This window comes from Leopardus geoffroyi, chromosome D1 (assembly GCF_018350155.1).
Source record: "Leopardus geoffroyi isolate Oge1 chromosome D1, O.geoffroyi_Oge1_pat1.0, whole genome shotgun sequence".
In the NCBI taxonomy this organism is placed as follows: domain Eukaryota; kingdom Metazoa; phylum Chordata; class Mammalia; order Carnivora; family Felidae; genus Leopardus; species Leopardus geoffroyi.
The window spans coordinates 18,500,297-18,525,140 of record NC_059329.1 but is presented as its reverse complement, the minus strand read 5'-3'; the positions used below and the strand labels follow the sequence as shown (position 1 = coordinate 18,525,140).

The window sequence follows — 24,844 nt, the reverse complement described above, 5'->3', positions numbered from 1 at the left end:
GCCAGCCAATCAGGGGCCGGCGGCATAAGCTGATATGACGGCAGATCGCGCGACTTGGCTGCGCGCGGCGCTTGGCGGTCACGTGGGCGCCGCGCACTCGGCCCTGCCCCCTTCGTCCTCCCAGTGGAAGAGAGGGCGGGACCGTGGTTCAGGTACCGTAGCGGCGGCGGGTGGAGTTTCAGGTTTCGTTTTTGTCTTTTTTCACTGTCACTGACGTGTGTAGCTCAGATCCTGCCCGAATCAGGTTTCCTGTATTAATGGAAACATCCCTAAAACCGATGCTCTACGTTGAGGGAAATAGATATTTCCTTTGAGGTGAATGTCGGGTCGGGGGGGCGGGCGGTGCATTTTTCGACCCAGGTGAAGGAGGCTCGATTATCCGTAAGACGATTGCTGATATTTCTTAGCCGGGAGCCTGCCCTTTTATATAGCATTGAATGGCGGGAGTTTGGCTGAACCAGTTTAGGTAGATGTTTTAACTGACACGAAGCTTTTCATAGAACCGATAAAGCAAATCTGTGCAGACTGAACGGGAATATGTGTGGCTTCCTAGAGCTTTGCTGTTGTCTGGGAGTGTGTCGGGGTTTTTGTTTGTTGGATTGACTTTTTTTTAATTTTTTTTTTTTTTTTTTTTTTTTTTTTTTTTTTTTGCGAAGTTTGCTTTTCTAGAGGTAAATTGCCGTGGTCACCCTTGTAAATTTCCTGCGAGCCTCAGTGTAGTGCTTCCCACAGTCCAACCGGCAGTGTCAGCATCATCAGGGAGTTTCTTGGAAATACAAATGTGGGGGAAATACAAATTTCAGACTTACTGGATCAGAATCTCCCCCGGGGCGGGGGGAGGGCGGGCAGGAATCTGTCTTTTAATAAATCGTGAGTGAGTCTAATGTTTGGTAGAGAACCACTGCTCTAATGAGTTTGACCAGTCAGAAGAAAATCTGGCCTTCAGTTTTGCTCCCAGGGGGATACATAGAAAAAAAAAAAAAAAAAAAAAAAAAAGCTGGAAAGTAGGAGATGACAAAGTTTGGGAAATCATTTCTGTTTCCTTATAGGACCGTCAGAAGTGCAACAATGTAAGGGGAGAAATTATTAAACTCCGATCATAAACACCTGTTATGTGAATACTGCTTTAAATATCTGTGGCTTGTCTCCTATTTTCTTTTTTAATTAGCTGTAACAGTATATTAGCTGCAGGTGTGCAACCTAATGACTTGATAACAGTATGTTTGTTTCAGGTATACAACATAATGATTTGTGCAATTGCCTGCTACTTTTTTTTTTTTTTTTAGTTTATTTATTTATTTTTAAGAGAGAGTGGGGCAGGGGCTGAGAGGGGCACAGAGGATCCAAAGCAGGCTCTGCGCTGACAGCAGAGACCCGGATGTGGGGCTCCAACTCACACACCGGGGGATCATGACCTGAGCCCAAGGCAAATGCTTACTTAACCAACCAACTGAGCCACCTGGGCTCCCCGCCTCCTACTTTCTAAATCGCATCTCTTCTCCTTTGTTTCTTTTGTTATTGTTCTCATTTCATCTTTTAATTTTTGAAATTAAGATTTTTTTGGTTTCGTTTCTGGGGAACATAAACATGCAGCTTGTTAACCTTAAAAATAAACAGCTAGTTATTTTGCCAGCAAACAAAAAAAAAAGGGGTTTGTTTGAGAATAGCAGAGAATTACACTTGGGGACAAGGAAGCAATGGGAAAATCACAGGCAAATCCACAGAGCAAAAGAAAGGATTGCCAGTTTATAGAGGAAAAGGGGAACGGGGGACGGCTTTGATGAATTGGAATGCACTGGGAGTTGGAAGCATGGTGGTTTTCATTGGCTGAGCTGTTGCTTGGGCAGAGGAAAACCTTTCTCCTACTGGGGTAGTCAAGTAATAGCAAAAGTAAACGGACTTGCAAGGTAGGCTCTTCCTGTTGTGTCCGAAATGGACTAGGAGTGCTAGGGTGTGAAAGCACCGGCTGCTGACCTCTCAGCTTCATTTTAGTGAGATTTCCTTGTATTGATACAGATTTAAAAGGCATCGACCTAGTACAAAGTTTCCAAATTTGCAGCTGCCATAGGCTCCTTGTGTGGTTTGTTTAGTCCAGTGTATTTTTCTCCTTCACTTAAGTAATTTCACATTAAAAAAAAAAAAATGACTATTGTGAAAGACTGGGAAATCTGATATTGAAATTATAAACAAATGTCAAAAATAATATCCTGAATAGTTTGAATTTTTTCATTGAATATGTACTGGATAGTAAAACAGACAGTCATAAGTGCTACGAAGAAAACAAAAGGGTGAAAGGATCAAAATTGATGAGGGCTATTCCTTTAGACAGCATGGTCAGAGTCTTTCTGGGTGGGGAACATTTGACCACAGCAGAGTTAGGGGGCCCCATTTAGTTGAAAGGTTCTGAACTGAGAGTCAGAGTCTGAATGGCTTTTTTTTTTTTTTTTAAGTTATTTTGAGAGAGAGCGAGAGCGTGCAAGTGGGGTGGGGCAGAGAGAGAGGAGAGATAGAGAATCCGAAGCAGGTGCCACATTGTCAGTGCAGAGCCTCGTGCAGGGCTTGAACTCATGAACTGTGAGATCATGACTTGATCCGAGATCAGAGGTAGAATGCTTAACCGACTCAGCCACCCAGGCTCCCCTAGGGTCTGAATGTTTTTGGTGAACAGTTAGGGTCACCGGCTCTCAAACATCTATTTGTATGCATTTAGTTTAAAAAAAGAAAAATTTTTTTGAGAGAGAGCGAGCAAGGGAGGAGCAGAGAGAGAAGGGGGAGAGAGAATCCCAAGCAGGCTCCACACTGTTAGCTCGGAGCCCTCACGGACCATGAGATCATGGCCTGAGCTGAAACCAAGAGTTGGATGCTTAACCAACTGAGCCACCCAGGTACCCCTGTATGAATTTAGTTTTTAGAGGAAAAGGAGTATTCAAGAAAAGGGTAGATGCATAAGTATCCAAAATCAGATATAGGAAGAGAACTCAGCTTGGTGCCATGGATTAGGTTTTAACTTTTAGTATAATACTTGATATTTTAGAGATCAGAGCTCCCTCTGAAAAGTAGATGAAATCTATGGTCTCTGTTCCCCTAAAAGTACACATTGTGTATAGTAGAAGCTCTTCCTAAACACTGTCCACTTAACGTTTTTAATATTCTTTCTGAAATATGCAGCTGATCCCTGGGAAGTACTAAAGAAAGTACTACACAGCTAGTAGCCTTCACTTTGGTTCACTCCTGTGTATCTGCGTCCCCCAGTTGAGAAGAATGCTTAGCAAGAGTTGGTTATGTTTGTTACCAATCTATTTCCATCATACTCATAATTATGTAGCTAAATTACACAAATTGATAAAATTTGAGTCTGCAAAGAAAAAGAACTGTTTCTAAGAAAACCAAGAAGGTCGGGGTGCCTGGGTGGCTCAGTCGGTTAAGCGTCCGACTTCAGCTCAGGTCATGATCTCGAGGTTTGTGAGTTTGAGCCCCGTGTCGGGAGCCTGGAGCCTGCTTCGGATTCTGTGTCTCCGGCTCTCTCTGCCCCTCTCCCACTTGTGCTCTGTCTCTGTCTATCAAAAATAAATAAAATGTAAAAAAGAAAACCAAGAATGCTTTGGAAAGACGGGATAAAGATGAATGCTAATAAAAAATAGCTATTCATGTTATTTTCTACTTTTTGTGTTGTGTAAGGCTTTAGATTGTATTTTTTCAACGTGGGTCATTTTAACTGCAAAGATAGTTCCATCAAAAGGCAAAGATGTTCAAAATTTAATACTGTGCAATTAAGATGTAAAGACAGTAATTGTATAAATGTCTGTTTTTATATCTTGTCCACAAGGATCATTTCTTCTCCCTCTCATCATTAACAAATGTTTAAATAAATTGCTTAAAACTTAAAAAAAACCAAACCTATTGAATTGGGTGTAGGCAAAGTGGTTATGAGCAACTAGAAAGACTTTTTTTTTTCTAAGTTTTTTCACTTATTTTGAGAGAGAGTGAAACCATGGTAGGGGAGGGGCAGAGAGGGAAGGGGAGAGAGAGAATCCCAAGTAGGCCCCGATGCGTGGCTCAAACTCACAAACTGTGAGATCATGACCCGAGCCGAAACCAAGAGTCAGACGCTCAACTGACTGAGCCACCAACAAGCCCCCTAGAAAGACTTTTTAAAGCCCTAGGTCTGGTAGGATTCTGCATTCGATTTGATTTGCAAGAGTCTTTGACTTGTCTCTACATTTGAACAAAGTCAAATGTAAAGCACTAGGCATATAGTTTGTGCAAGAACTCCAATCAGACGGACCATACTCAAGAGAAAGGCCTTGGAGAATGACAAGGGAGTACGTATCTAGGTAAAAATAATATTCTTTTTTTTTTCTAAGTTAGAATTCCAAGGTTTCGTTTTTTTTTTCTTTAATTTTATTTTTTAAATTTACATCCAAATTAGTTAGCATATAGTGCAGCAATGATTTCAGGAGTAGATTCCTTAGTGCCCCTTACCCATTTAGCCCATCTCCCCTCCCACAATCCCTCCCGTAACCCTCAGTTTGTTCTCCATATTTAAGAGTCTCTTCTGTTTTGTCCCCCGCCCTGTTTTTATATTTTTGTTTCCCTTCCCTTATGTTCATCTGTTCTGTCTCTTAAAGTCCTCATATGAGTGAAATCATATGATTTTTGTCTTTCTCTGACTGATACTTTCACTTAGCATAATACCCTCCAGTTCCATCCACGTAGTTGCAAATGGCAAGATTTCCTTCTTTTTGATTGCCGAGTAATACTCCATTGTGTGTGTGTGTGTGTGTGTGTGTGTGTGTGTGTGTGTATACATATATATATATATGTGTGTGTGTGTGTATATATATATATGTGTGTGTATATATATACATATATATGTGTGTATATATATATATGTGTGTGTGTATATATATACACACACACACACACACACACACATACATACACCACATCTTCTTTATCCGTTCATCCATGGATGGACATTTGGGTTCTTTCCATACTTTGGCTATTGTTGATAGTGTTTCTATAAACGTGGGGGTGCATGTGTCCCTTCGAAACAGCACACCTGTGTCCCGTGGATAAATGCCTACTAGTGCAATTGCTGGGTCGTATTTCTATTTTTAGTTTTTTGAGGAACCTCCATACTGTGTTCCAGAGTGGCCGCACCAGCTTGCATTCCCAAAAAATGATATTCTTAAGGCATATATATTGATAAGGATACAGGTTAGACTTCATGTGACAGATACCCAAGATAATAGTGATTTACTCCAGAGAAAAGTTTTTCTTTTCTTTCACATAAAAGTGTTAATTAGCATGGCTGTCTGCGGCCACAAACCCCCAAATTATAATGACTCCGACACAATAGAAATTTATTTATCACTCACAGATAGTTCAAATGGATGATCCTGGTCACTGGGTAGCCCTTCTCTACAGAGTGATTCAGGGATCCAGGTTTTTCCATCTTGTAGTTCTGCTATTTTCATAACTTTCTGTGTCTTATCTAGAGGAATGGGCAAGGCAATGGAACCTGCATAGCCACATTTTAAAAGCCTTGGTCTGAAAATTCCATACATCGTCTCTCACATTCTGTTGGCTATAACTCTGTTACCTGGCCACATCTAACTGTTAGGGAGGCTGAGAAACAGCCTGGTAGAAATCGGCTGGAAGTCTGTTTGTTCAGCTAAAATCAGAGTTTCTGTAACTGTAACAGTTAACTATTGCTTTGTAACAAATCGCCCCAAAATGTAACGGCTTAAAGCAAGAAACATTTACTTCACAGTTTCTGTGGAGCAGGAATCTGGGTGCAGCTTAGTCTAGGTGTTGGCCAAGGCTCTATTTGGAGAGGAGTGCTTCTGGGCTCACTCTGTTGGCTGTCAGCAGCCTCAGAAGATCCACTTCCAAGCTCACTCACAAGGCCATTGGCAGCCAGCAAGTCCTTGTTGGCTATTGCCAGAGGAACTGATTGCTTGTCCTGTGGGCTTCTTCAGAGGGCAGCTCATAACATGCAAGCTGGAACAGAGGAGGAAGGGGAGAAAGCAAGAGAATGAGCAAGATGGAAGCCAGAATCTTTTTGTAACTTAATCTCAGAAGTGATATTCTATCACTTTTGCCATATTCTTTTGTTAGAAGCAAGTCATAGGCCCAGTCCACATTCAAGGGAGTGGATTTCACAACACGAATACCGGGAGGCAGGGACTCATAGGTTGTATTTTAGATGCTGTCATTAATTACTCTGAGAGAAGGGAAAGCAGATAACCGAGAAACAAGCAACCTATTCCAGTGTATTTATCTTTCTTTTTTATGGTTCCACACTTCAGTAAGCTTTTTCAATTAACCAACCAATTCCAAATATGTTGGATAATAATAAAAACTAACACTTTAACAAGTGTCAAGCACCAATTTTAGTCCTTTATTTGTATTATCTTGTTAAAATGCTGACACCAACCCTTTGAGGTAAATGCATTTTTTTGGAACAATTTTTAGACCAAGAAATTGAAAGCACAGAGAATTAAAAAAAAAATTTTTTTTTTTTAAACTTTCATTTGTTTTTGAGAGAGAGCGAGAGAGAGACAGAGCATGACCAGGGGAGGGGCAGAGAGAGAGACAGACAGAATCTGAAGCAGGCTTCAGGCTCTGAGCTGTCAGCACAGAGCCTGACCTGGGGCTCAAACCCATGAACTGTGAGATGACCTGATCCAAGCCGACGGCTTAACCGGCTGAGCCACCCAGGTGCCCTGAAAGCACAGAGAATTTAAATAACTTGGCCAAGGGCACACAACCTCTCCACTCTGTCTCTTCACTCAGGCAGTCCACTGGACCCCACCATGGTTCTGTCCCTGTCCCACAGCCTAGAAACTCTCTTAGGTCAGAAAACTGGGTCGGTCACTGGGCTCATTCATTTGTTTCCTGTTTCTCAGGCAGTACTATCCTCCATTGCTTGACTTCCTCACAGATGACCTCACTAATGCTGACCAGGAAGTCCCAGGCTGATTGGTTTAAAATTCCACTCCTGGGGGAGGCCGAGACTGCAGTTCAGTTCGGTATGAAGTCTTGGTGGGGCTTCACAAAAGTGACACTCCACTTGGGGCCTGTTGTTTCTTTTTAGCACTCCCTTAGATGGACTCTATAGCAGAGAAGAACATAGGATCATTCACAGGCACCCATGACGCACACCCGTAAGTTTCCGGAAATAATAAAGGAAGAGACAGTGGGTAAAGGAGCAGTCCTGTGACATTTGAACTGTTAACGTTGAGGTGTTGTCATTCCTAACCGTGGGCTCGTGGTGCCTGAGGAAATTTGAGTTATAAATAAAAAGTATGTTCTGGAATAGAAGAGTGCACAGAGATGGTATTGACTTTCTCTAAGGAACTCCATGCAGCTTCACAGGTCAAGCTAAGACTTGAAGGAGAAATGGGAGTTCACCAGTGTCAGGTGAGAGGTAGGACGAGAAGGGGAAGGGAATTGTTTGTGCTGTGGGTGACAGCATAAAAGACCACAGCATGTTCTGGAATGTGAACATGGCACTATAAAGCTCAAGTTGAGGGGTGCCTGGGTGGCTCAGTCATTTGAGCCTCTGGCCCTTGATTTTGGCTCAGGTCATGATTCCACAGTTCTTGGGATTGAGCCCTCTGTGCTGTCAGCACAGAGCCTGCTTGGGATTCCCTCTCTCCCGCTCTGTCTCTCTCTCTAAATAAATAAATAAACATTTAAAAAACACTCAAGTTGAGAATTGTCTTATAAACTGTGTTGTCTAAATGGAGTGTCTCTCAATCAGATGGGGCCCCAGATGTGGGGCAATGATCAGGTGGAAGCAGGTGGTGCAAGAGGTGAAAGGATTCGCCTGGGGCAGAACAAAGGCAATAAAAGTTTATTGAAAGGTTTATTGAATATGTCCTGGGGGGCAGGACAGCAGAGAGGCTATCTGAAACAAGGTAGTGGGAGGAGGTTGTTTTTAAGGAAGGAAGGTGAGGAGGTATGGCGAAGTATGGAATTCTCCCTTTTTGGTAACTATGCTTGGTTGTAAGTATCCCATCGGTCAGTTAGGGCCTATGGATATTTTGAGGTGAGTCGCCTGATGGGCCTGTCTGTATCCAGCCTGGTGGTTGCTGGGGGCCCTTTCTACATTCTTTCACTCAAGCCTGCTTGCCTAAAAGTGGCCTCTACATAAATGAGACCTAGAAGGATGGACCGATGATTGGGTTCTATTTGTTGGCGTCCTTTGAAGCTTGGGATGAATTTCTCCATGGGAGAATTTAATTTGCATCTGCTGGATTAGTCCACTAATCCAAGATCACTCTAAAATTCTCACTTTGAGGTTTTTAATACTACCAAGACAGTAAGAATTTGGCCTGTGGGCTGGCTTTCAGTTCCAAAGTTTTGTTGTTTTTGTTAAGATTTTATTTTTAAGTAATGTGTACATCCAACGTGGGGCTCAAACCTACAACCTTGAGATCAAGAGTCCCATGCTCCACCGGAACTGAACCAGCCAGGTGCCCCTCAGTTCTAAGTTCTTGTCTGTGATTTCCTCCCTTTGCTCAGGACCAACATTTGAATTTATTTATTTGCTTCTGTAGTCCCCTGGAGCCAGGGGTGGACATTTTTTAGTGAAGAAGTTTATCCAGATACCTAGGTCACCAAATAATGAGAAACAGAATGAAAACCGTCTTTTGAAAAGGCTAGCGTTTTATTTACTGTCACCTTATATGCTGAGAAAACTATTTCCAGATTTCTTTGCTTTATAAAATTTGGGTAAAGGAAAGAACGTGGAAATGGCTAATCCAATGACAGAGAGCTGGACTTTTTCAAATATTTTTAATCTACTTACTGCTTTACTTATCACCAATGGACCTTGAATGCCAGAGCAAATTTAATCTGGTCTCTAGGTTAGTGACAAGAACAATAAATTTGAAGGCTTGCGTCCAGTGCCAGCATTGTTACACATAAAGTTTGTGACTTTGGGGATTCATTCCTCCCCTGTAAAACACAGGACACGAATGCATCCTGTACCTATTACATTCTAGGGCTACCATAACAAAATGCCACAATCTGGGTGGCTTAAAAGAACAGAAATTTATTGTCTGACGGCTCTGGAGGCTGAAAGTCCAAAGTCAAGGTGCCAGCAGGGACATGCTGTCTCTGAAAAATTTACGAAAGAATCCTGCCTTGCCTCTTCCTGATTTGAGGTTCCTTCCTCAGTTCCTTGGCTTGCAGTGACCTCACCTTGACCTCTGCCTCTGTCAGTTATATGGTGTTCTCCCTGTATGTATATCCAAATTTCCGTTCTTAGTAAGGACATCAGTTATTAAGGGTTCGCACTACTCCGGTAGGACCTCATTTTCATTAACTGATTCTTTCTGTAACAATTCTATTTCCAAATAAGATCACCTCCGGAAACACTGGGAGCTAGGACTCCAACGTTACTTTTTGCGGAATTCAACCCAACTCATAACAACTATCTTCTAGGTCACTCCCTCCTCTGTTCCTCACAACACATCATAGGTATTGTATATACCTTAGTTAAACACTTGTCGTTTTTTTTTTAAGGCTGCTGACCTTTTTAAAAAAAATACCGGTATAATTAACATACAATGTTATGCTGGTTTCATGTGTACAGTATAGTGATTCAACAATTCTAAATGTAGGGGCACCTGGGTGACTCATTTGGTTAAGTGTCCAACTTCTGCTCAGGTCATGATCTCCCGGTTTGTGGGTTCAAGCCCCACATCTGTCAGCACTGAGCCCGACAGCACTGGAGCCTGCTTCAGATTCTGTGTCTTCCTCTCTCTGCCCCTCCCCCGCTCACACTCTGTCTCTCTCAAAAATAAATAAACATTTAAAAAATTTAAAAGAAAACAAAAAACAGCAATTCTAAACATTACTCCTTGCTCATCAATGTAAGTGTACTCCTAATCTACTTTTCCTATTTCACCCATTCCCCCATGCACCTTCCTTCTGGTAACCATCTGTTTGTTCTCTATAGTTAAGACACTGTTTTTTGGTTTGTCTCTTTTTTAATTTGTTTGTTGTTTTGTTAAATTTCACATATGAGTGAAATTATATGGCATTTGTCTCTCTCTGACTTACTCCACTTAGCATTATGCCCTCTACATCCATCCATGTTATTGCAAGTGACAAGATTTCATTCTTTGTTTTATGGCTGAATAATAGTCCTGTGTGTGTGTGTGTGTGTGTGTGTGTGTCTGGGTGTCTGTGTGTACCGCATCTTCTGTATCCACTCCTCTATCAGTGGATACTTGGGCTGCTTCTATAGTTTGCCTATAGTAAATAATGCAGTAAACATAGGTATGCCTATATCTTTTTGATTTGGTGTATTCATATTCTTTGGGTAAATACCCAGTAGTGGAATTACTGGATCGTATGGTAATTCTATTTTTCATTTTTTTGAGGAACCTCCTCCATACGGTCTCCCAACAGTGGCTGCACCATTTTGCATTCCCACCAATAATACATGGGGGTTCCCTTTTTTCTACATCCTTGCCAATCCTTGTTGTTTCTTATGTTTTTGATTTTAACCATTCTGACAGGTGTGAGGCGACACCTCGTTGTATTTCTGATTTATATTTCCCTGATGATGAGGGATGTCGAGCATCTTCTCATGTGTCTGTTGGCCATCTGGATGTCTTCTTTGGAGAAGTGTCTGTTCATATCTTCTTGTTTTTTTAACTAGATCATTTTTTAGTGTTGGGTTGTATCAGTTCTTTGTATATTTTGAATACTGACCATTTATCAGCTAGCTATGTCATTGGCAAATATCTTCTGCCATTAGTAGGTTGTCTTTTTGGTTTTTTGATTGTTTCCTTTGCTGCTCAGAAGCTTTTTGTTTTGATGTAGCCCCAGTACTTTATTTCTGCTTGAAGTTATCACAGATAACTTCTGCTATTTCCCTTGCCTCAAGAGATATATCTAGAAAGAAGTTGCTGCGGCCACTGTCAGAGAAATTACTCTCTGTGTTCTCTTCCAGGCTTTTTATGGTTTCAGACCTTATGTTTAGGTCTTTAATCCATCTTTATTTTTTTTTTAATTTTATAACATTTATTTATTATTGAAAGAGACAGAGCATGAGCAGGAGAGGGGCAGAGACACACACACACACACACACACACACACACACACACACACACACAGAATCTGAAGCAGGCTCCAGGCTCTGAGCTGTCAGCACAGAGCCCGATGCGGGGCTCGAACTCACAAACCGCGAGATCATGACCTGAGCCAAAGTCGGACGCTTAACCGACTGAGCCACCCAGGTGCCCCATCTTGAGTTTATTTTTGTGTTTGGTGTGAGAAAGTGGTCTGGTTTCATTCTTTGCATGTAGCTGTCCAGTTTTGCCAGCAATGTTGAAGAGATCATGTTTTTCCCATTGTGTATTCTTGCCTCCTTTGTCAAAGATTAATTGACTATATAGTTATGGGTTCTCTATTCTTTTAATTTATATTCTGTTTTTGTGTCAGTACCATACTGTTTTGGTTACTACAGTTTTGGATTATATCTTGAAATCTGGGATTGTGATAACTTCAGTTTTGTTCTTCTTTTTCAAGATTGCTTTGGCTATTTGGGGGTCTTTTGTGCTTCTGTACAAATCTTAGGATTATTTATTGTAATTCTGTAAAAAATGATGTTAAGTATTTTGATAAGGATTGCATTAAGCCTATAGATTGCTTTGGGTAGTATGGACATTTTAACAATATTCTCCCAATCCATGACCATGTAATATCTTACCATTTATTTGTGTCATGTTCAATTTCTTTGATCAGTGTTTTATAGTTTTCATAATACAGGTCTTTCACCTTCTTGTTTAAGTTTAATTCTAGCTATTTTATTATTTTTGGTGCAGTTGTGAATGGGGTTGTTTCCTTTTTCTACGTCATCATTAATGTATAGAAATGCAACATATTTCTGTATATTGATTTGTATCCTGCAAACATACTGAATTCATTGATCAGTGTTAGTAGTTTTTTTGGTGGAGTCTTCAGAATTTTCTACATACGGTATCATGTCATCTGCAAAGAGTGAAATGTTTACTTTTTCCTTACAAATTTGGATGACTTTTCTTTCTTTATGTTGTCTAATTGCTGTGACTTGGACTTCCAGTACTATGTCGACTAGAAGTAGTAAGAAGTGGACATCCTTGTCTTGTTCCTGACCTTGAGGGGAAAGCTCTCAGTTTTCCCCAATTGAGTATGATGTTAGCTGTGAGTTTTTCATATATGGCCTTTATGATGTTGAAGTATGTTCCCTCTAAACCTACTTTGTTAAGTTGTTTTTTTTTTTAACCAGGAATGGATGCTGTACTTCTGATGCATTTCTGCATCTACTGAAATGATCATATGGTTTTTATCCTTTTTCTTGTTGTTGTGATGTATCATGTTGATTGATATGTCAATATTGATCCATCCTTGCATCCCTGGAATAAATCCCACTTGATTATGGTGAGTGATTTTTTTAATGTGTTGTTGGATTTGGTTTGTTAATATTTGGCTGTGGATTTTGCATCTATGTTCATCAGAGATATTGGCCTGTAGTTCTCTTTTTTTTTGTAGCATCTTTATCTGGCTTTGGTATCAGGGTAATACTGGCCTCATAAGATGAATTTGGAAGGTTTCCTTCCTTTTCTGTTTTTTGGAGTAATTAGAGGAGAATAGGTATTAACTCTCCTTTAAATGTTTGATAGAATTCACCTATGAAGCCATCTGGTCCTGGACTTTTGTTTGTTAGGAGTTTTTTGATTACTGAATCAATTTCATTGCTAGTAATTGATCTGTTCAAATTTTCTCTTTCTTACTGATTCAGTTTGGGAGGTTATGTGTGTCGGGAAATCCATTTCTTTTAGGTTGTTCAATTTGTTGGCATGTAATTGTTCATAATACAGTACTCTCTTATGTTTCTTTGTATTTCTGTGATGTTGTGATTTTTCTTCTTTCATTTCTGATTTTGTTTATGTAGGTCCTCTTTCTTTTTCTTTTTTTGATGAGACTGACTGGAGGTTTATCAATTTTGTTGACTTTTTCAAAGAACCATCTTATGGCTTCATTGATTTATTCTATATTTTTTTAGTTTATATTTTGTTTATTTCTGCTCTAATCTCAATATTTCCTTCTACTGGTTTGGGGCTTGTTTATTCTTCTTTTTCTAACTCCTTTAGGTATAAGTTTGGGTTGTTTGAGGTTTTTTTTTTTTTTTTTTTTTTTTTGCTTCTTGAAGTAGGCCTGTATTGCTAAAACTTCCGTCTTAGAATAGCTTTTGCTGCATACCAAAGATTTGGGGCCATTATGTTTTCATTTTCTTTTTTTTTTTTTTTTTTATTTATTTTTTTAACATTTATTTATTTTTGGGACAGAGAGAGACAGAGCATGAACGGGGGAGGGGCAGAGAGAGAGGGAGACACAGAATTGGAAACAGGCTCCAGGCTCTGAGCCATCAGCCCAGAGCCCGATGCGGGGCTCGAACTCATGGACCGCGAGATCGTGACCTGGCCGAAGTCGGACGCCTAACCGACTGCGCCACCCAGGCGCCCCTCATTTTCATTTATATCTGTGTATTATTATTGTTTTAAATATAATTTGTTGTCCAGTTAGCTAACATACAGTGTGTACAGTGTGCTCTTGGCTTCGGGAGTAGATTCCCATGATTCATCGCTTACATACAGCATTCAGTGCTCATCCCAACAAATGCCCTCCTCAATGCCCATCACCCATTTTCCCCTCTCCTCCTGCCCCCTCCATCAACCCTCAGTTTGTTCTCTGTGTTTAAGAGTCTCTTGTGGTTTGCCTCCCTCTATGTTTGAAACTATTTTTCCCCCTTCCCTTCCCCCATGGTCTTCTGTTAAGTTTCTCAAATTCCACTCATGAGTGAAAACATATGACACCTTTCTTTCTCTGACTGACTTATTTCACTTAGCATAATGCCCTCCAGTTGTTGGAAGTGACAAGATTTCATTCTTTCTCATTGTCAAGTAGTATTCCATTGTATATATAAACCACATCTTCTTTATTCATTCATCAGTTGATGGACATTTGGACTCTTTCCATAATTTGGCTATTGTTGAAAGAGCTGCTATAAACTTTGGGGTACATGTGCCCCTATGAATCAGCACTCCTGTATCCTTTGGATAAATTCATAATAGTGTTATTGCTGGGTCATAGGGTAATTCTATTTTTAATTTTTTAAGGAGCCTCCACACTGTTTTCTAGAATGGCTGCACCAGTTTGCATTCCCTTCTAACAGTGCAAGAGGGTTCTGTTTTTCCACATCCTCACCAACGTCTGTTGTTTCCTTAGTTGTTAATTTTCGCCACTCTGTTTGGTGTGAGGTGGTATCTCAATATGGTTTTGATTTGTGTTTTCCTGATGATGCGTGACATTGAGTATCTTTTCAGGTGTCTGTTGGCCATCTGGATGTCTTCTTCGGAGAAGTGTCTATGCATGTCTTCTGCCCATTTCTTCACTGGATTATTTGTTTTTGGGGTAAGTTTGGTAAGTTCTTTATAGATTTTGGATACTAACCCTTTACCTGGTATGTCATTTGCAAATATCTTCTCCCATCCCATTGGTTGCCTTTTAGTTTTGTTGATTGTTTCCTTCGCTGTGCAGAAGGTTTTTATCTTGTTGAGGTCTCAATAGTTCATTTTTGCTTTTGTTTCCCTTGCCTTCGGAGACGTGTCAAGTAAGAAGTTGCTGTGGCCAAGAGGTTTTTGCCTGCTTTCTCCTCTAGGATTTTTGATGGCTTCCTGTCTTATGTTTGGGTCTTTCATCCATTTTGAGTTTATTTTTTGTGTATGGTGTAAGAAAGTGGTCCAGGTTCATTCTTCTGCATGTTGCTGTCCAGTTTTCCCAGCACCGTTTGCTGAAGAGACTGTTTTTATTCCATTGGATATTCTTTCCTGCTTTGTCAAAGATTAGTTGGCCATATGTTTGTTGGTTCATTTCTGGGTTCTCTATTCTGTTCCATTGATCTGAGTGTCTGTTTTTGTGCCAATACCATACGGTCCTGATGGTTACAGCTTTGTCATACATCTTGAAGTCTGGGATTGTGATGCCTCCTGCTTTGGTTTTCTTTTTCAGGATTGCTTTGGCTATTTGGGGTCTTTTCTGGTTCCATGCAAATTTTAGGAATGTTTGTTCTAGTTCTGTGAAGAATGCTTGTGTTATTTGACATGGATTGCGTTGAATATGTAGATTGCTTTGGGTAGTATTGACATTTTAACAATATTTGTTCTTCCAATCCATGAGCATGGAATATTTTTCTATTTTTTTGTGTGTCTTCTTCAATTTCTTTCATAAACTTTCTATAGTTTTCATTGTATACATTTTTCATCTCTCTCGTGAGGTTTATTCCTAGGTATTTTATGGATTTTGGTGCAATTGTAAATGGAATTGATTCCTTGATTTCTCTTTCTGTTGCTTTATTATTGGTGTATTCTCTTTTCTTCACATTCTTGCTGACACTTGTTATTTCTTGTCTTTTTTATACTAGCCATCCTACCAGGTGTGAAGTGGTATCTCAGTGTGGTTTTGATTTCTATTCCCCTGATGATAAGTGATGTTGAGCATCTTTTGATGTGTCTTTTGGCCATCTGGATGTCTTCTTAGGAAAAGTGTCTATTCACATTTTCTGCCCATTTCTTCACTGGATTATTTGTTTTGGGGTGTTGAATTTGGTAAGTTCTTTATAGATTTTGGATACTAACTCTTTATCTAGTATATCATTTGCAAATATCTTCTCCCATCCCATCGGTTGTCTTTTAGTTTTGTTAATGTTATCCTTTACAGTGCAGAAGCTTTTTATCTTGATGAGGTCCCAGTAGTTCATTTTTGCTTTTATTTCCCTTGCCTTCGGAGATGTGTCAAGTAAGAAGTTGCTGTGGCCCAAGTCAAAGAGGTTGTTGCTTGTTTTCTCCTCTAGAGTTTTGATGGTTTCCTGTCTCACATTTGGGTCTTTGATCCATTTTGAGTTTATTTTTGTATTTGATGTAAGAAAGTGGTCCAGTTTCATTCTTCTGCATTTTGCTGTCCAGTTTTCCAGCCCCATTTGCTAAAGAGACTGTCTTTTTTCCATTGGATACTCTTTCCTGATTTGTCAAAGATTAGTTGGCCGTACATTTGTGGGTCCAATTCTGGGTTCTCTATTCCTTTGATCTGAGTGTCTGTTTTCGTGCCAATACCACACTGTCTTGATGGTTACACCTTTGTAGTGGAGGCTAAAGTCTGGGATTGTGGTGCCTCCCGCTTTGGTTCTCTTTTTCAACATTACATTGGCTATTCGGAGTTTTTTGTGGTTCCATACAAATTTTAGGTTTGTTTGTTCTAGCTCTGAGAAGAATGCCAGTGCAATTTTGATTGAGATTGCATTGAATGTGTAGATTGCTTTGGGTAGTATTAACATTTTAACAATATTTATTCTTCCAGTCCATGAGCATGGAATGTTTTAACATTTCTTTGTGTCTTCTTCAATTTCTTTCATAAGTTTTCTATAGTTTTCAGCATACAGATATTTTACATCTTTGGTTAGGTTTATTCCCATGTATTTTATGGTTCTTGGTGAGATTGTAAATGGGATCGATTTCTTGATTTCTCTTTCTGTTGTTTCATTATTGGTGTATAGAAATGCAACCAATTTCTGTACATTGATTTTTGTATCCTGCAACTTTGCTGAATTCATGTATCAGTTCTAGTAGCTTTTTGGTGGAGTCTTTATGGTTTTCCATATAGAGTACCATGTCATCTGTGAGAAGTGAAGGTTTGACTTCTTTGCCAATTTTGATGCCTTTGATTTCCTTTTGTTGTCTGATTGCTGAGACTAGGACTTCCAATATTATGTTAAACAACAGTGGTGAGAGTGGACATCCCTGTCGTGTTCCTGATCTCAGGGGGAAAGCTCTCAGTTTTTCCCCATTGAGGATGATATTAGCTGTGGGCTTTTCGTATGTGGTTTTTATGATGGTAAGGTGTGTTCCTTCCATCCCAGCTTTCTTGAGGGTTTTTATTAAGAATGGGTGCTGTAGTTTGTCAAATGCTTTTTCTGCATCTATGTCCCAGACTATGAGTCTCTTGTCCAGCAAGAGAGCGGACCCAGAATTGAATGCAAGAGAGGTTAATGTCTGGAAGGAGACAAGAGCCCCGAGCAGGGGTTTTGTCTCCATATTTATTGAGCACTCAAGATCTTACACATGTGTGAACATGAAGAAAACAAGATCTTATACACAGGTTGAACATGAAGAAAACAATTAGATAGTAATCATTAAATTATGTGTGTATGAAGCAAAGGGTCTGGGGGGCAAGTGGAGTTTGTGATCAAAGTGCAATAGTATATTGGTGTTAGATGGAAAGTAATTTCCTGCAGGTGATATAACAAGTTACTAATGATCCCCTTACAATATCTCACTAGCTAATATCGGATGCTTTCTCCCCATGGTGGTGGCTTTCCGCCCTAAGCTTTTTTCTAACCCATTTATGTAAGCAGTACCTATTTCCCCACACATCTATTGACAGGATTATATTGTTCTTACCCTTTCTTCTATTAATGTGGTGTATCACATTGACTGATTTGCAAATGTTGAACCAGCCCTGCAGTCCAGGAATGAATCTCACTTGATCATGATGAATAATTCTTTTAATACACTGTTGAATTCTATTTGCAAGTATCTTTTGAGAATTTTTGTATCCATGTTCATCAGGGATATTGGCCTGTCACTCTTTTTTAGTGAGGTCTCTGTATGGTTTGGGAATCGAGGTAATGCTAGCTTCATAGAATGAGTCTGGAAGCTTTCCTTCTGTTTCTATTTTTTGAAACATCTTGAGAAGCATAGGTATTGACTGTGCTTAAAATGTTTGGTAGAATTCCCCTGGGAAGCCATGTGGCCCAGGACTCTTGCTTGTTGGGAGATTCCCCCCCCCCCATTGTTGGGAGATTTTTGATAACTGATTCAGTTTCATTGCTGGTTATGGGTCTGTTCAAATTTTCTATTTCTTCTCATTTGAGTTTTGGTAGTGTGTGGATGTGTAGAAATTTGTCCATTTCTTCCAGATTGTCCAGTTTGTTGACATATAATTTTTCATAGTATTCTCTAATAATCGTATTTCTGTGGTGTTGGTTGTGATCTCTCCTCTTTCGTTTGTGATTTTTATCTTTGGGTCCTCTCTTGTTTCTTTTTGAGAAGTCTGGCTAGGGGTTTATCAGTTTTGTTTATTTTTTCAAAATACCTGCTGTTAGATTCATTGATCTTTTCTACTTTTTTAAACATTCTGTATTGTTTATTTCTGATCTAATCTTTATTATTTTTCTTCTGCTGGACTTGAGGTTTCTTTGCTGTTCTGCGTCCAGTTCTTCCTTTAGGTGTGTGGCTAGGTTTTGTATCTGGGATTTTTCTTGTTTCTTGATCTAGGCCTGGATTGCAATGGATTTTCCTCTTATGACTGCTTTGTTGCATCCCAAAGGGTTTGGACTGTCATGTTTTCATTTGTTTCCATATATTTTTAATTTCTTTTTTAATTGTCTGGTTAACTTATTCTTTAGTAGGATGTTCTTTAACCTCCATGCATTTGGAGGCTTTCCAAATTTTTCCTTATGGTTGATTTCAAGTTTCATAGCATTGTGATCTGAAAGTATGCATGTTATGATTTCAATTCTTTTATATTTATTGGGGGCTGTTTTGTGACTCAGTATGTTATCTATCTTGGAGAATGTTCCATGTACACTCGAGAAGAATGTGTATTCTGCTTTTGGATGAAAAGTTCTGAATATATCTGTCAAGTCCATCTGGTCCAGTGTATATCATTCAAGGCCATTGTTTCTTTATTGATTTTCTGTCTAGATGATCTGTCCATTGTTGTTAGTGGAGTATTAAAGTCCCCTGCAAGATTGCTTATGTTTGTGATTTATTGATTTATTTATTTGGGTGCTTCAAGTTGGGGGCATATACATTTACAATTGTTAGCTCTTCTTGATGGATAGACCCCATAATTATGATATAATGCCCTTCTTCATCTTGTTACAGCCTTTAGTTTAACATCTTTTTTAATGTTTATTTTTGAGAGAGACAGAGCGTGAGTGGGGGAGGGACAGAGAGAGAGAGTCAGACAGACAGACAGAATCTGAAGCAGGCCTCAGGCTCTGAGCTGTCAGCACAAGAGCCTGATGCAGGGCTTGAACCCATGAGCTGTGAGATCATGACCTGAGCCAAAGTTGGAAGCTTAACCAACTGAGCCACTGAGGCGCCCCTACAGCCTTTAGTTTATAATCTAGTTTGTCTGATGTAAGTATGGCTACCCCAGCTTTCTTTTGACTTCCAGTAGCATGATAGATGGTTCTCCATGTTTTTTGATTGGGGCACTTAGTCCATTTACATTCAGAGTTATTATTGAAAGATAAGGATTTAGTGTCATTGTGTTATCTGTAAGTTTCATGCTTGTGGTGATGTTTCTGGTCCTTTGTAGTCTTTGCAGCATTCCACTCACAGAGTCCCCCTTAGGATCTCTTGCAGGCCTGGTTTGGTGGTCATGAACTCCTTCAGTTTTTGTTTGTCTGGGAAAGCCTTTATGTCTCCTTCTATTCTGAATGACAGCCTTGCTGGATTCTTGGCTGCATATTTTTCCTATTTAGCACATTGAATACTTATATCAGACAAACTAGATTTTAAACTAAAGGCCCTTCTGGCCTGCCAAGTTTCAGTGGGCAGGTCTGCTACTGCCCTTTTGTGTCTCCCCTTGTAGGCTTAGGACCATTTGTCCCTAGCTGCTTTCAGAATTCTCTCTTTATCTTTGTATTTTGCCAGTTTCACTATGATATGCTGTGTAGAAGGCCTATTCTTGTTGAATCTGAAGGGATTTCTGTGTGCCTCTTGGATTTGGATGTCGGCTTCCTTCCCCAGATTAGGGAAGTCCTCAGCTATAAATTGTTCAAGTAAACCTTCTGCCCCCTTCTGTCTCTCTTCTTCTGGAACGCCCATGATATGGATATTATTATGTTTCATTGAATCACCTAGTTCTCTAATTCTTCCCTCATGTCTAGTATTTTCTTTCCTCTCTTTTTCTCAGCTTCATCATTTTCCATAATTTTATCTTCTATTTCACTTAATCTCCTGCCTGCTCCTTGCTGTCACTATATCTGCTTTATTTTGCACCCCATTTACAGCATTTCTTAATTCGTCATGGCTATTAGTTCCTTGATCTCTGCAGCAATAGATTCTCTGCTGTCTTCTATGCTTTTTTCAGTCCCAGCCATTAATCTTATGATTATTGTTCTAAATTCTTGATCAGATACATTGTTTATATCTGTTTTGAGCAGTTCTCTAGCTCTTATTTCTTCCTGTAATTCCTTTTGAGGAAAATTCGTCCGTTTTGTCATTTTGTCTACTTTTCTGGCCTTTATGTGTTTTAATAGCTTGTTATGTGTCCTGCACCTGTGAGCACTACTATATTAGAAAGGGGTCATACACTGTCCAGGGCCTCGCCCTTCAGGAGGTGTTTTTGGAGTGTGTTGCATGCTGTCTGTTGTTGTGACTCTGGTTCCTTTTATCTCCCTGCTCGTAGTGGTGGTTTGGACCTTCTACCAGACGTGCTTTGATTTGTTCATTGAAGTAACCCTGAAAAAAATTTAAAAAGGGGTGGTGGTGGAAGAAGCCTTATCTCTCATACAAAGAGAGAAATGACAGGGGTGGAGATAAAAGAAAAGAAAAAAAAAAATTGACCAGGCAGAGAATCAGAGAAACTATATGGCTTAATCCAGAGAGAGAGAGAGAGAAAGAGAGAGAGAGAGACAGGCAAATAAAGGAGATATAGAAGAGGTGTGAAAAGAATAGATTAAAAATGTCTGCCTAAACAAATCAACAACCAGAATAGAGAAGGGAAGAAATAAGAGGAGGAAAAGAAATATATATATACACACACACACACATATATATATACACACACATATATATGTACATATATACACATATATATATATACACATATATATACATAAGAGTTGACCAAGAATATATATATAAATATAATTGACCAAGATGCAATTGACCAATAAATAATTGATCAAGAATATATATATGTAGTAAGAATTGACCAAGAATCAGATCCAAAAAATGCAAAGCCACTGGACCGATATCTGACAGTGCCTTGGAACTGGTGGCTGTGCTGGTCTGGAGGAGGGGCTGTCTGGTTTGATCAGTGTCAATCTTGCTCCAGTAGATCCGCAGTTACCAAGCACAGAGGGGTGGGGTTTGGTGTGAGCAGGTCCCCCCTCCGCTGTGGGCCTGATGTCTTGTTCCCTGAAGCCCCACCTCGGTGATGGGGAGACCAATGGTGACACCCCAGTCTTTCCTCCCCGGACCGGGTGTCCCAGACCACTCTGTTCAGGCTGTCCTCACAGAGCTGCACGGGCATGAGTGAGCTGGTTTCTCCTGCTGCACAGTTTCCAGCGCCTCCCATGTGTTCGCCTGGGATTCAAACCCCAGCGTCTTAAAGGATCCCACTCCACACGCCCTGATTCCGGAGTAGTGCCACTCTACCCAGCTGACAAAGAGCCTCTGGCTGGCGGGTGTCTGCAAGGTCTTTTGTCCTTGGAACAGGTATATATACCTTCTTCCCAAGCACTCAAGGGAGGGGACTGCTCTCTCCAACTGCGCCTCTGAGCTCACTTCCGAACCCTGGGATGGCTCCTTCCCCCTCTAGGTTTGTGCGCAGGGCAGCTGGCCCCAGTCCGGAGGAAGACCCACAGTCCTGGATCCTCACTCTTAAGGGTATTTGCAAGTTAGAAATTGGTTCTTTATCCATTTTTTCCATTCCCTGGTCCAGTCCGTGGTCTGGGGAGGTTTTCCTCTTGTCCAGATACAACCCTACACTTCCACAGCCTCTCTTTCTCTTCCTTTCATCTCTCCACAGAAAGGGATCCTTCCCCTCCGTGCCTACACCACCTGTTTTATCTCTCCAAGTTTGCAAGCACACACCTGTGGCCCTCCAGGTTGTCCCCTTGGGCCCCTGGAGATGTTTCTGTCACTCTGTAGCCTTGATTCCTAGAATTCCAAAACTTCTGGCCTTAATACTGCTATGTTTGAGGGATGAAGGAACTTTGTGTCCCCCTATTTTTCTACCTTGTTGACTCCCCTCCATGTATTTTTTAAAGTTCCTCTTTGATTTCTTGGTTGAACCATTTGTTGTTTAGTAGCATGTTATTTAAGCTCCATGAATTTGTGTTATTCCAGATTTTTTCTTGTGGTTGATTTCTAGTTTCATAGCCTTGTGGTCAGAGAAGATGCATAGTATGAGTTCAGTTTTTTTGAATTTGTTGAGATTTGTTTTGTGATCTGTTCTGGAGAATATTCCATGCATGCTTGAAAAACAATGTGAATTTTACTCTTTTAGGTTGGGATATTCTGAATACTCATTCAGAATACATTCAAAGTAATTATCGATAGGTATGTATTTATTGCCATGTTGCTACTCATTTTATGGTTGTTTTTGTAGTTCTCTTTTCCTTTCTTGCTCTTTTGTCTCACAGTTAGTTGGCTTTCTTTACTTGGAATACTTGGATTCCTTTCTCTTTATTTTTTTGCATATCTGTTAGCAGTTTTTGATATGTGCTTACCGTTAGGTTTATATTTAACACCTCTGCATATAGCGGTCTATATTAAGTTGATGGTCACTTAAGTTTGAACCTGTTCTAAAAGCACTACATTTTTACTCCTCCTCCCCCCTCCTGCCCACATTTTAGGTATGTGGTGTCATACTTTACATCCTTTTATTTTGTTAATCCCTTTGGACTGATTTTTTATAGATATACTTAATTTTACTGCTTTTGTGTTTTCCTTACCCTTACTTACGGTCTTTCCTTTCAGCTCCGAGAGTTCCCTTTAACATATCCTGAAGTCTGGTTTAGTGGTGATGAAGTCCTTCAACCTTTTTGTCTGGGAAACTTTCTCTTTCCTTCCATTCTGAATGGTAGCCTTGCCAGATAGACTACTCTTGGTTGGAGTTTTTTTTTTTCTTTTCATTCATCACTTTGAATATATCTTGCAACTCCCTTCCGGCTTGCATAGTTTCTGATGAAAAATCAGCTGATAGCCCTAAGGGGTTTCTCTTGTATGTAACTGTTTTCTCTTTGCTGCTTAAAAATTCTCTTTTTACTACTACTTTTTGCTGTGTGTATTGGTGTATACCTCCTTGGTTTGATTTTGTTGGGAGTTCTTTGTGCCTCTTGGGTCTGGATTTCTGTTTCCTTTCCCAGGTTTGGGTAGTTTTCAGCTATTTTTTGTTCAAATAAATTTTCTACCCCCCATTTTCTCTCTCTCTCTCTCTCTCTCTCTCTCTCTCTCTCTCTCCTCTTTCTAGGATTTGCAATATATTGCAAATGTTACTATGCTTGATTGTGTCACTGAGTTCCCTAAGTCTGTTTGTTGTTGTTGTTGTTCTTGTTTCTCTCTCGCATTCAGCTTGATTGCTTTCCATTGCTGTGTCCTTGAGGTTGCTGACCCATTTTCCTGCTTCTTCTAGTCTATTACTTATTCCATCTAGTATATATATTTTTAATGTTTATCTGTTTTTGAGAGAGGGAGACAGAGACAGAATGTGAGCGGGAAAGGGGCAGAGAGAGAGAGAGAGCAACACAGAATCCGAAGCAGGCTCCAGGCTCTGAACTGTCAGCACAGAGCCTGACACGGGGCCCAAACTCACGGACTGCGAGATCATGACCTGAGCTGAAGTCAGACGCTTAACAGATTCAGCCACCCAGGCACCTCTCCATCTAGTGTATTTTTAATTTCAGTTATTGAGTTCTTCATCTGTGATTTTTTTTTTCTTTACTTTCTGTATCTTTGTTGAGGGTCTCACTGAGGTCCTCCACTCTTTTGTCAAGCATAATGAGTATCTTTATGACCATTACTTAATTTTTTTTTAATGTTTATTTAGAGAGAGAGAGGGAGAGTGTGAGCAGGGGGAGGGGCAGAGAGAGAGAAGAGAATCCCAAGTAGGCTCTGTGCTAATAGCATGGGGCTTGATTCCCTGAACTGTGAGATCATGACCTGGGCTGAAATCAAGAGTTGGACCTTATCCGACTGAGCCACCCAGGCTCCCTTGACCATTACTTTAAATTCTCTATTAGGCATATTGCTTATCTCCATTTGTTTATCTCTTGCTGTGATTTTGGCCTGTTCTTTCATTTGAGATATATTCTTTTGTCCCCTCATTTTGTCTAACTCTCTGTGTCTGTTTCTATGGGTTACGAAACTCATGAACGTCTTCTGCTCTTGAAAGTGGTGGTCTTATGGGGCGCCTGGGTGGCTCAGTTGGTTGAGCGTCCGACTTCGGCTCAGGTCATGATATCATGGTCCGTGAGTTCGAGCCCCGCGTCGGGCTCTGTGCTGAATCTCAGAGCCTGGAGCCTGCTTCGGATTCTGTGTCTCCCTCTCTCTCTGCCCCTCCCCTGCTCATGCTGTGTGTCTCTCTCTGTCTCAAAAATAAATAAAACATTGAAAGTGGTGGTCTACGAAGAAGAGGTCCTCTAGTGCCCTGTAATGCAGTACCCCCTTTCCCCAAATCTGCCACTTCAGGGGCATTTCCCATGTGTGTTGCATGGGCACTGCTCTTGTGGCTGAGCTGCTTTTACCTATAGTCTAGTCAGCTGCAGTGGCTCTCTTTGTTGTGGGGAGGGTCTGGTCCCTGTGTTGTTAGTGGGCCAGCGTGGGACCACCCTGGGCTTGAGTTGAGTCAGACCAGGCATTTGCCAGAGCTATGGTAGCACTGAACCACAGGACGCTTTCCCTGTGTTGTCTCCTGAGAAGCTTTTGTTGGCGGGAGGCGGGCAGGGCTGCAGTCGGACCAGGTATTTGCCCCTAGCCCA

At 40.5% G+C, this 24,844-nt stretch overlaps 1 long non-coding RNA gene across 4 annotated transcripts in view; it reads left to right on the top strand.

The window, feature by feature from the left end:
* The first annotated feature begins 80 nt into the window (after positions 1–80).
* The window catches only part of LOC123600812, a 67,696-nt gene continuing 42,932 nt past the window's right edge, over positions 81–24,844 (top strand). The window contains exon 1 of one of the 4 annotated variants that reach the window (XR_006713821.1): positions 81–152. This is a non-coding gene — a long non-coding RNA (uncharacterized LOC123600812). Of the gene's footprint in view, positions 316–361; positions 467–24,844 lie in introns of those variants that run through there. The other 3 variants (XR_006713822.1, XR_006713828.1, XR_006713827.1) reach the window with 3 other exon arrangements.